Source organism: Lactuca serriola, chromosome 1 (assembly GCF_051521515.1).
Source record: "Lactuca serriola cultivar US96UC23 chromosome 1, Lser_US96UC23_V15, whole genome shotgun sequence".
Lineage (NCBI taxonomy): Eukaryota > Viridiplantae > Streptophyta > Magnoliopsida > Asterales > Asteraceae > Lactuca > Lactuca serriola.
The window spans coordinates 148677189-148690731 of NC_136408.1; positions in this window are offsets into that span (position 1 = coordinate 148677189).

Genomic DNA, 13543 nt, shown 5'->3' on the forward strand with positions numbered 1-13543 from the left:
TTCTTATAATGATAATAATAGTAACACAATTGGGTCTTGGTAGAAGACTACATTCAGAACAGTTAGGTTAGGTCTTGGTAGAAGACTACATTCAGAACAGTTAGGTCTTGGTAGAAGACTACATTCAGAACAGTTAGGTCTTGGTAGAAGACTACACACAAAACAGTTAAGTCTTGGTAGAAGACTTCTTTTTGTTACTAATAGGAATCATAGGGATTTCTAGGGATTTTCAAACAATTACAGTTGAGCTACAAACATTTTCATACTTATAATAGCTTTCTTTCGAAGTAATGTCATGTCTTAGAAATTATAAGTTTTCACAAATTAAGACACATTAATACTTATGATCTCACCAGCTTTATAGCTGATACTCGCTTTCAAAATTACTTGTATCCTCAGGTCATCATAGACAGGTACCGATGCAAGGAGAAAGGAAGATGAAGCTTGTTCAAGACTTATCTTTCATTTTGATTTATGCTCTAGTGTTTATCAAAATTTGACAGAATACAATTGTATAATAATTATTTTATTAATGCAATGGATGATGTTGTTGCTTGTTTACTACTTTACATTGTTGTTGATACTATATATGACGTCCTCCGCCCCAGAACGTTTCCGCCGTTCTTGGTTTTGGGGTGTGACAGATTGGTATCAGAGCATTGTTTATAGTGAATTAAGTATATCAACCCATAAAAGATATACTAACTATAAATACATAAGGTATTAAAAATACTCTGACCAAGAGTTTATACTTTAAATAGTAAAATATTTAATAAAGTATACGTGCTGCATTCATACTAAAATCAATGACATTAGGACAATACAAAAGAATTATGATTGTTGGGCAACACAAGTGGGCTTAGAGACATATGGTCAAAACTGGGAAGATATAGCCTGATCACCTATATTATCCGAGGGTTGACTAGCATGTGCCTAAGTTTAAGTGTGTGGTTGCAACAATGCTAAAATCTTACCAACCCTACCACAATGAGAACAATAGAACATAACAATAAATTTAAAATACTATAGGAGTATTTGGTGTTACTATAAGTACTTTATACTTGAGAATTAAAATGGGATCTTCATTACTAGATTGAATAGTTGCTAAGTGGATACACTTAGGCTACATGTAATTAGGATGTTATAGACTCAGAATCTGCGATAATTTTGCCTTACCCCTATTTTGTGTGAATAAGGAATTAAGGTCACTTATTCGAAGTTCTATCCTGTTTAGATTAAACATAGCTGGTATGCACTTCACAAATAGCGATGTAACTAATGAAGGTTTCCTAAATAATTATCTAGATAGTTCGTCTAATAATTATCTTCTTACCCTAAATTCTCGCGTAGAAATCATAACTGGAGTCCATCCCCTTGACAACCAGCATCTCCTGAATGAAGTGATAGCTGGTTGGTTTGGAGAAGAACCAGAGAATGATCATCCTATTCCCTGGATGATCACCGTGATGAAGACCTTTCGTATGAAACTAACCTCGAGCCAGAGGTTGAGAACCTACCCCAAGCAACTCCTTTCCAAATTCCTAACCCTCTTCCGGCTTTTCATGGCCCGACCCTGAGTGAGTGGAATGCTTGGAAACATGGAGCCGAGGACAAGATCAACCTATGCCAATTAATAGCGACCGAAGTTTTTACGACTTGAGCAACGAGGGCTTAGCAGATATAGTCTTGCCAATCTTGGTCCGCAGAAAGGCCAAAAATGAGATGCAAGGCAGGACAGCCCTACATCAGATTACAGAAGTAGTCGCCTATGCTAGAATGCATATCCTCCACACCATTCATCTAGAGGATGCTCGCGAGAGGTCAAAGAGAAACCATGAAACCCTGTTGCAAGCACTGGCGGAATCGCGAGCCAAAGTCTTAGAACTCCGAGTATGCCAGATGGTGTGCGAAAGACACCTACTTGACATGGAACGTCAATTGGTTGAACTGAGAGTTCACCAGAGGGATGACCGTCGCCCGTAGTAGACGCTTTACTTTATTTCCCTTATAAAAAGAAATCGTGTTTTTCTGTTTATGCCCAATGTGGTATTTTCTATGAAATTATCTTGTTCCGTAAGTACTTTAGTTAGGTCTTTATGCTGTCAGGAATTATCTTCTGTGGATATGATGTAAGACCTTTACAAGGTCATTTTCCTGAATCTTTACATCGTGAATATCAAAAATATTGACAGCCGGCTAACTTCTGTGTCATTCTTCATCCAAGTACTTTTATCTTACTTTCATTGGAGTCTACCTGAATCATACCTTAGTCAAGTCATTGGACTATGATGAGTTATTCCAAGAGACACTTCCAAGTCTCTTTCAGTGGTTGGATCTTGTTATTCACCAACCCACGATACCTCAGTTCGAACGACAAATGTTTTGAGACCATTCTACGAACATACTACCCTATAATACCAGGACTGCATCATAGGGATGTAGGTCAAACCTTAGCGAACATACATTCATTCAATACCGGGACTGCATCATAGGGATGTAGGTCAAACTTTCGAGATCATACTCTTACTCTTTTCATGAGCAATCTAAGTACATCAGGCTCAACCAGAATCGCTTACAAATCTTTACTCTTTCATGTTACAGAATCATGTCGTCATCCGGAAACAACCAGCCAAGCAACGAGACCTCTACTTTCCCCATGGACGCCGCTACCTTTCAAACGGTATTTACAGCTGCCGTAGTGGCTGCCGTAACCGCGGTCATTGCGCACCGTAGCACTATCAACACGGTCAATACTGCTGATGGGAATGAAGTTCCCAATCATGATATCCATCCAGGAAGTCACCCAGCAGTAACAGTTCCGGGCTCGCAAAGCCAGAAAGCAGAGAACAAGAAACGAAAGCGTCAAGCCCGGAAGGAACACAAGAGAGCCCAAAAGCTGGCTATACCACAACAGCAAGTGGAAACCCCTGCCGTTCCCACACCGCACAGATCATATGAGGGAAAACTCCCGAAGTGTAGTTCCCATCATCATGGGACTTGCCATGAGATGCAATGTTGCAATTGCCTGAGCATAGGACATCATGCTCGTGACTGTGGAGCACCGAAACGACGTGTCACTCAAGTCCCTTTCATCGAGACTAACCCTGCGCACAAGTTGAGTTATAGCGCAGAACGATTCAAGAAGCAATTTTCGAGGTGGAGTAACGAGGAAGGCACTCGTGTCCACATAACACTAGCTAAGCACCGAAATCCCGTCACCAAAGCCGGTACTAGCCAGTCATGTCACCAATGTGGTGAGACAGGGCACTTTAAGAGAGATTGCCCGATAACGCAGAATTCTGGCGCAGATGGGAAAATTCTCAGGATCACAGCTGCGGTAGAGCCTGCTCAAGAACCACGTTAATGTATTTAAGGCGTTTCGTTGTAACAGACTTATAAACTAACTAGGACTAGTGCAACTAGAGTCTTACCCTTTTGCGAGATCCTGTCTGTATAGGAATTCTCGTGCTGCATATACTTGTCTTTTGTAGTATATCTTATTCGCAGCAATAGTCTTGTGGTAAACCTAAAGTACTGTAACTCTGTTCATGGTTGCATAGTTGTGTTTTGTCTGTAACCGTCTTATGTTTAATTCTAATGTCTTTAAAGTTTCTGTATGATTCCGACATTATCATAAAATCAGATTCCATTTGATCGACGCGAAAACAACAGCATGCGTACGTCCCTACCTTCTAGATCACCTTTCCAACGAAGACGTTATATCAGAACCTCGAAGTACTCATTCTAGGAGTACCTCTTAGTTATTTTCTTTCCGAAGAAACCCCCGAAGTACAACTCGTGCAGTACGTCAAGTTCAATTCAGGGATTCATGCGAATGATCTATCACTGAGGAAGGTATACATAAGAGTGTTATATAATCAAGGTTCTACAGGTTTAGAATTGATGATTCCGCCTTAACTCTCTTCCTCCTTGGGATGTGAGGATAAGGAAGAATCAGTTATTCGACTATCTTTTCAATCTTAATTATATACGACTCGTATACACGAAATTGTGATCGTGAGGCCCTGTATGAATTCTAAAAATTGACTTCAGGACGGAGAAACTGCCTAAGTATACGAGTAATCACATCGTCATGTGAATAAACTTAGAACCCAGTACGACTCCCGAAAATAGATCACCCTATAGTTTAAACACCCACGGAGATGCCAGATCAGTGCAGACAACTAAGCGAACCACACAGAGATAGTATTAGAAGACTAGGTTTCTCGCCCTCGAGAACCCCGGTCAGATTCTTCCAGAGATCGATGGATCGCATCATATGTGCCTCGGATATCGAAGACTCCGTCAAGATTTTCATAGAAATCATGATCTCTGCCTCGCATAGACAAAATGGTTGAGCAAACGTAAGGAAAGAATCTACTTCCAAGAATGGACCTAAGATCCGAATATCACCCGTTCGATGTATTAGGGAAGGTTGTCTGGGAGAATATCTTCCGAATTCGATGCGGACACCTCGAGTCCGTAGTGATACCTTTCGGATAGGACCAATACGCCCATGATTTTCATGAACTAAATGAATAGGGTTACGTCTTTCTTTCTTGGATCAGTTCGTCATTTCCCCATGAAATGACTTACTTATCTACCCTCGTAGTAAAAAGAAAGCCCCTGGGAACATTCCTTCAGAGGAACTTCTCGTGAAGTTCTCTAGGCTCGAGTTCTGAAATTGAAGAGTCAAATTTCTAGGACGCACTATTAGTAATGTGAGAAATTTTGAGGACTCTTTCAATTTGCCAAAACACTTGAGCATTCATTGACAACAGAGAAGCCGACAGCTTTCGCCAAATTCTAGGTCTTACCGACCTACCGCCTTAGTTCATTCAGAACTCCTCGCAAGATACAGAAACTCGTACGACTTTGGCCCAGCGAGGGGTGGCCTTTGACTGGAAAGTTACGCAAGAAAGGAACCTTCGAGATTCCGAGTGAGTGACCGAGTTCTTCAGGATGACTCACTCTGAGAATGGCTTAATACTCTTCGTAAAGCGTGAAGAGCTAAATCCAAATTTGACAGGACCTCTGAGATTCTTATCAGAATCTGTCCTGTGCCTCGCACAAACTAGACCTACTCCGCGAACTTAGTAGCGTACTTCCTACTTTTCGCATCTCGATCGTGAAACCATACCTTTCCGTTAGGACTCTTACAAGTCCACTCGTCGAGATCCTCGCCTTCGTATTAGAACCGTAGTGACCCTCGACCGAGAGGTCAAGCGGACGAAGCAACACCGTCGCCAGTTAGTGAAGGTTCGTTGGGATACCAACCAAGAGCCGATTTCACTTAAGTGCGCTAGAACCAATCGATTAGGAAGTTTCCTCCTCACGTCTTGATCATTCATGCATACTTCCTTGCCTAAATTCTAATTTCGGGACGAAATTCCCTTTAACAGGGGGATGATGTGACAACCCGAAATTCCTGTTCTAAATCAAACCATTTCAATCCAATAGTAGTAGAGCAGTTACAGTGAAAATTCAAACTTTTGGAATAAGTTTGGCAGTTTTAGGGTTTTACACCTAAGGAGTTATTAGGAGAGTGGTTGCACTAGGATTTTGTGCAACACTGTAATTCCATTACTCTAGGTCATTAGAATCCATTTCTAGAATAGAAATATTTTCTGCCAAAAATCTCTGGACTATAAATAGAATTCTGAACCAAATTGGTTCATTATTTGATTTCCATTTAGAGAAAAGCCAAATACTCTCTCACGGATCTTCGGGTTTTCATCCCAGATTGTGAGTCTACTTCCCTAAATGTGTTTTAATACTTGTTATATGCCTTATAACATTGTTTAAATGTCCAAATCACAAGATCCGGGAGTTTACCGCCCAAGAACGTTCTTGGGGAGTAAACTCCAAAATCAAGCCTAAAGGCCACCTAGTCCCATTTCCGTGTTAGGCATCTATCTAAGGACTTAGTGTATGATCATTAGAGGCTAGAAAAAAATCAAAAACATGTAGTTTGAGGAGTTTACGGCCAAGGAACCACCTCTTGGGCCGTAAACTCCAAGTAAAGGGCACAAATGAGTGCCTTGTGATCCCTAGCCTTAGAACAAAAACCTAGAAGCTTTAAACTCATGTTTAAGACCAACAAAACAATTAGAAACCCACTTTGGAAGGGAGTTTACGGTCAAGATGCTCCTTAGGCCGTAAACTCCAAGATTTAGGGCCAAAACCCCTTCAAACTCTTCCTAGGGCTTAGTCTTCATTTTTAGCAAGCACCTTGATGGGTTTAAGACCTTGAAAAATCATGAAAAGCTAAAGTGTTGGAGAGTTTACGGCCAAGAGTATTTCTTGGGCCGTAAACTCCTTAAATGGGGTCAAAGGACACCCTAGACACTTCCATAGGCCAAGAAACTTTTAGGGCAAGTACTTAGAGGAGATATGGACTAGTTAAAATTCTTAGGACCTCATGTGTGAGGGAGTTTACGGCCCAAAGAGTTCTATGGCCGTAAACTCCATCAAATGGTCCCATTTGGTGCCTTAAACCTCCCTTAATCCATGTATTGAAGCCTAGACTTGTTCCTAGAATTGTTAGACACTTGAAAAGACAATAAGAACCCTCCCAAGGGAGTTTACGGCCGTAAACTCCAAGGGAAAAGGGTCTTTGGGCCGTAAACCCCCCAAAGGAGTCAATGTGGTGCCCAAACTCTTGTATAGGCCATGAAACAATTCCCACTAGAGTTGTAGTAATTCAAAGTACCATTCCAAGCCTTGATTTAGAGTTTACGGCCAGGAGCTTACTCCCCTGGGCCGTAAACTCCAATGAATATGGTCTTTTCACCTTAAACTTCCATTAGGGGCATTGCACTTCCTTGTTGCAACCCATTAGCCTCCTAGCACTTGACCAAAAGTGTTGTCCTCGCGCTTAAATGTAATACTTGTATAATTAGTGATTTAATCTCTAATTATTTATATACATATGTCTTCATATGTAATTAGGATCATTGTGTGTGTCTAAGTCTTCACTTGACACCAAGCACTTGTCCGATCCTTCCATACGATAACAGCCGTTCAATTCCAGTCACATACTGCAGGTGAGTTCATACCCCTTAACTAATGTTTTAAACTGTTTTAAATGTTTTATGGGGGGCGGGGATACAAGTAGAATCATGCTACTTTTTATGTCAATCACATGTGATTAGTAAGTAGGATTATATTACTTATTACATCAATCACATGTGATTAATATACAGCATTCAAAAGATTTGGCTACTCATTAGCCGTTTTACCAAATAGTTTCCTTCAAATGATTTTTATAAACATTTTATATGTTTTAAACTACTTCTTACACTGTACTCCTTACACTGTTTATCATACTTCAAACTTATTTACAACTGTGTTTCAAATAAATGTTTCTTTATACTCAAAACTGTTTTATTATACTTATGCCTTCAAATTGTTTTATAGATTGACATCAAGTCGATCTTCTCTTAAAATAATATTTCTGTTTCAAATGTTTTACAAAACTTACTTATGCTTTTATTTTATTATAAATTGCATGCCTCTATATGTATAGTTATATAAGAAATGTTTAAAAGACTTAGGAAGACTATCCACCCTATTTCCTTTTCGCGCCTTGAGATGTGGTCTGGTGGGACATTGGGTATTCGTCCGAGGGTCGTTTAAAGATTTGTTATATATCATGTGTACATATATAGTCATAAAAGGTCTTTCCAGTTCATCCTATGCCCTTGAGTAGCAAGGGTATACATCCACGTCCATACGTACCACTTAGATTACTAGTAAGCTACCATAGGGGTAGTTCAGGAAGATACTAGAACCATTACTAGAACGCGATATCATACAATGAGTCAGTTCATTCATGAGTCAATACTTTCTAGAACATTACTATACATTACATGTACAATTATACTAGGACGAGAACATATACATCTATACTAGAACGTTTACAATTACTATACTTGCTAGATAGGGAGAACACACATTCTAGCTAGCACACGTAGAACTTTACTGTACTCTACTATAATATTTACATTATTATACTTATAGGAGTACTTGTGCATAGATATATCAGTAGGAGTCCTATTACATTTTATATGTATCGACTCTGTTATCAAATCCGTGTTCTTACCTTTACCTTGTGATAAAATCACATAATCGACGAGATAGAATGGATTATTATCCTAGTACCAAAGGATACGTATTGAGGGATTCACCATTCTTAGAATCTCTGTTAGCTACAGAGGTAAAAGTACATCCACGGATGTCAAACGATTGGTACCATTACAGGTGCACAATTAAGGGATTGACTATTCCTATACCCAGCTGTTAGCAACAGAGGTAAGAGTACATCTACGGATGGCTTAAAGTTATCAATGATAGTTACCCTAGTACCAAAGGGTAATATTCAATTTAGTTATATTATTACATTTATTTTGTGACTCATTCACATAACCAAGTAGGTGAATTATATTTAGGTATCCTAGTACTAAAGGATACAATTTCTTATAATGATAATAATAGTAACACAATTGGGTCTTGGTAGAAGACTACATTCAGAACAGTTAGGTTAGGTCTTGGTAGAAGACTACATTCAGAACAGTTAGGTCTTGGTAGAAGACTACATTCAGAACAGTTAGGTCTTGGTAGAAGACTACACACAAAACAGTTAAGTCTTGGTAGAAGACTTCTTTTTGTTACTAATAGGAATCATAGGGATTTCTAGGGATTTTCAAACAATTACAGTTGAGCTACAAACATTTTCATACTTATAATAGCTTTCTTTCAAAGTAATGTCATGTCTTAGAAATTATAAGTTTTCACAAATTAAGACACATTAATACTTATGATCTCACCAGCTTTATAGCTGATACTCGCTTTCAAAATTACTTGTATCCTCAGGTCATCATAGACAGGTACCGATGCAAGGAGAAAGGAAGATGAAGCTTGTTCAAGACTTATCTTTCATTTTGATTTATGCTCTAGTGTTTATCAAAATTTGACAGAATACAATTGTATAATAATTATTTTATTAATGCAATGGATGATGTTGTTGCTTGTTTACTACTTTACATTGTTGTTGATACTATACATGACGTCCTCCGCCCCAGAACGTTTCTGCCGTTCTTGGTTTTGGGGTGTGACAGATTTTGTGCAACACTGTAATTCCATTTCTCTAGGTCATTAGAATCCATTCCGAGAAAAGAAATATTTTCTGCCAAAAATCGCTGGACTATAAATAGAATTCTGAACCAAATTGGTTCATTAGTTGAATTCCAAATAGAGAAAAGTCAATTTCTCTCTCACGGATCTTCGGGTTTTCATCCCAGATTGTGAGTCTACTTCCCTAAATGTGTGTTAATACTTGTTATATGCTTTATAACATTGTTTACATGTCCAAAACACAAGATCCGGGAGTTTACCGCCCAAGAACGTTTTTGGGGAGTAAACTCCAAAATCAAGCCTAAAGGCCACCTAGTCCCATTTCCGTGTTAGGCATCTAACTAAGGACTTAGTGTATGATCATTAGAGGCTAGAAACAAATCAAAATCACTTAGTTTGAGGAGTTTACGGCCAAGGAACCACCTCTTGGGCCGTTAACTCCAAGTAAAGGGCAAAAATGAGTGCCTAGTGTTCCTTTAGCCTTAGAACAAGAACCTGGAAGCCTTAAACTCATGATTTAGACCCACAAAAAATTTAGAAACCAACTTTGGAAGGGAGTTTACGGCCAAGATGCTCCTTAGGTCGTAAACTCCAAGGTTTAGTGCCAAAAACCACTTCAAACTCTTCCTAAGGCTTAGTCTTCATTTTTGGCATGTACCTTAATGTGTTTAGGACCTAGAAAAATCATGAAAAGCTCAAGTGTTGAAGAGTTTACGGCCAAGAGTATTTCTTGGGCCGTAAACTCCTTTAAAGGGGTCAAAAGACACCCTAGACACTTCCTTAGGCCAAGAAACTTTTTGGGCAAGTACCTAGTTGAGTTTTGGACTAGTTAAAATTCTTAGAACCTCTGTGTGAGGGAGTTTACGGCCCAAAGAGTTCTATGGCCGTAAACTCCATCAAATGGTTCCATTTAGTGCCTTAAACCTTCCTTAAGCAAATGGTTGAAGCCTAGACTTGTTCCTAGAATTGTTAGAGACTTGAAAGCACAATAAGAACCCTCCCAAGGGAGTTTACGGCCGTAAACTCCAAGGGAAAAGGGTCTTTGGGCCGTAAACTCCCCAAAGGAGTCAATGTGGTGCCCAAACTCTTGTATAGGCCTTGAAACAATTCCCACTAGAGTTGTAGTAATTCAAAGTACCATTCCAAGCCTTGATTTAGAGTTTACGGCCAGGAGCTTACTCCCCTGGGCCGTAAACTCCAATGAATATGGTCTTTTCACCTTAAACTTCCATTAGGGGCATTGCACTTCCTTGTTGCAACCCATTAGCCTCCTAGTACTTGACCAAAAGTGTTGTCCTCGCGCTTAAATGTTTATACTTGTATAATTAGTGATTTATTCTCTAATTATTTATATACATATGTCTTCATATGTAATTAGGATCATTGTGTGTGTCTAAGTCTTCACTTGACACCAAGCACTTGTCCGATCCTTCCATACGATAACAGCCGTTCAATTCCAGTCACATACTGCAGGTGAGTTCATACCCCTTAACTAATGTTTTAAACTGTTTTAAATGTTTTATGGGGGGGGATACAAGTAGAATCATGCTACTTTTTATGTCAATCACATGTGATTAGTAAGTAGGATTATATTACTTATTACATCAATCACATGTGATTAATATACAGCATTCAAAAGATTTGGCTACTCATTAGCCGTTTTACCAAATAGTTTCCTTCAAATGATTTTTATAAACATTTTATATGTTTTAAACTACTTCTTACACTGTTTATCATACTTCAAACTTATTTACAACTGTGTTTCAAACAAATGTTTCTTTATACTCAAAACTGTTTTATTATACTTATGCCTTCAAATTGTTTTATAGATTGACATCAAGTCGATCTTCTCTTAAAATAATATTTCTGTTTCAAATGTTTTACAAAACTTACTTATGCTTTTATTTTATTATAAATTGCATGCCTCTATATGTATAGTTATATAAGAAATGTTTAAAAGACTTAGGAAGACTATCCACCCTATTTCCTTTTCGCGCCTTGAGATGTGGTCTGGTGGGACATTGGGTATTCGTCCGAAGGTCGTTTAAAGATTTGTTATATATCATGTGTACATATATAGTCATAAAAGGGCCTTCCAGTTCATCCTATGCCCTTGGGTAGCAAGGGTATACATCCACGTCCATACGTACTACTTAGATTACCAGTAAGCTACCATATGGGTAGTTCAGGAAGATACTAGAACCATTACTAGAACGCGATATCATACAACGAGTCAGTTCATTCATGAGTCAATACTTTCTAGAACATTACTGTACATTACATATACATCTATACTAGGAAGAGAACATATACAATTATACTAGAACGCTTACATTACTATACTTGCTAGATAGAGAGAACACACATTACAGCTAGTACATAGAACATTACAGCTCATTACATTACTATACTTGGTAGAACAGTCCCTTACATTATAGTTAGAACAGTACATTACATGTATATATACGAGAATACGTCGATTACTGTGATTTAAATCGGAGCATGAGTTAAAACCTCATGACTTGAGTTGCGGCCAGAGTCTCTTGAAGGGGGAGCGTTGAGTTTGCGTATAGATTCTATAATGGATTGACTATCCTACGCCTTGCTGCTAGCTACAGCCGGACCTGCAGGTCTGCGGGTGCCAAACGTCATACACTGATTTCGACATCCTTATGTCGATATAATCAGTCCATAGTATGAGTTTGTGTATAGATCTATGCTGGATTGACAATCCTACACCTTGCTGCTAGCTATAGCCGGACCTGCAGGTCTGCAGGTGCCAAACGTCATTCCGTTTATTACGACCATTCGTATGTCGTTGTTACAGTCGATAGTATGGCGCGATTTATCACGTAATGCCTTTGCCCAAAATCCGGCCTGAGGTAGTTAGTACGGTAGTAGTCCTTTTAGAGCTACGTTTAGTACTACGTTAATTTTCCAGTACATATTTTAGTGATAACCTCACTTAAATAAAATTGTACAAACTATATTTTTGGATAATGATAGTTATACTTTGGAAAAATACTTACTCTTACAAGAGACACACACACACAGAACAGTTAAGTCTTGGCAGAAGACTCCTTTCGTTACTAATAGGAATCATAGGGATTTCTAGGGTTTTCAAACATTTACAGTTGAGCTACAAACATTTTCATACTTATACTAGCTTTCTTTCAAAGTAATGTCAAGTCTTAGAAATTATAAGTTTTCACAAATTAAAACACATTAATACTTATGATCTCACCAGCTTTATAGCTGATACTCGCTTTCAAAATTACTTGTATCCTCAGGTCATCTTAGACAGGTACCGATGCAAGGAGAAAGGAAGATGGAGCTTATTCAAGACTTATCTTTCATTTTGATTTATGCTTTAGTGTTTATCAAAATTTGACAAAATACAATTGTATAATAATTATTTTATTAATGCAATGGATGATGTTGTTGCTTGTTTACTACTTTACATTGTTGTTGATATTATACATGACGTCCTCCGCCCCAGAACGTTTTCGCCGTTCTTGGTTTTGGGGTGTGACAGTTTCCATGTTTGTTTCTTTGGCTAGAGTTGTCAATGCTATTCTCGCCTCCATTGGGGTTGTTTGCATTGATCTGTGCCATAGCAGCGGTTACTGCCGCCATTACGACAACTTGAAATGTAGCAGAGTCCACCTGCAGGAGCGGTGTCTCGCGGGCGCGCTTGTTATTCTTGCGGGATGGCATTTTCCTGCTGCACGTTGATAATCCAGATCGTAAGCAATGATCGTCATTACTGGTTGTACTCTATAAATTTTGTATCTTGTTGTATAATTCTCACTGCTTCCATCTATTTCCGTACGATGTATTTGCGGTAGTATGTAATCTCAGATTTGGCACGATTCGTTACGTCTATATAGTTTGTTCTGGTTTCGAGATCCTTAAGTATCTAGTGGTTTTGAGGGTTCGCTCGAGCATATGATTGAGTCTATGTAGTAATACGAAATAAGGATACTACATAATTGTTCCAGTGGTAAGCACCATCTTAGTACACGAAAGAGAGTCATGTCAGATAGTAGGGGGAAAAAGAAAAGGCTGATCCTAATTGTGACGGAAAGTGTCTGGTGGTGGTGCTGGTGAAGTGGATGCACCTCGGAGACGAGCTACTTGCTGCTCGGTATCTCGTAGGCATACCTCCCAAACTAACTGTCTTGCTCGAGAGTCTCCATTCGCTTCCCGTGTTTTCCTTTCATCCCTCTTAATAACAAACCACATTTGTTTCGTTCGATTAGGGGTGTCCTGAGCTTGGTTATCAATACCTCGGGTGCGTCGCACCACGACTAGGAGGGCCGGATCAACTGGTCCTCTATGGCAAATGGTCAGAGAGACCTCGATTCCTACCCTGGTGTGGTCGTATCCCCTGCTGGCGACTCTATCT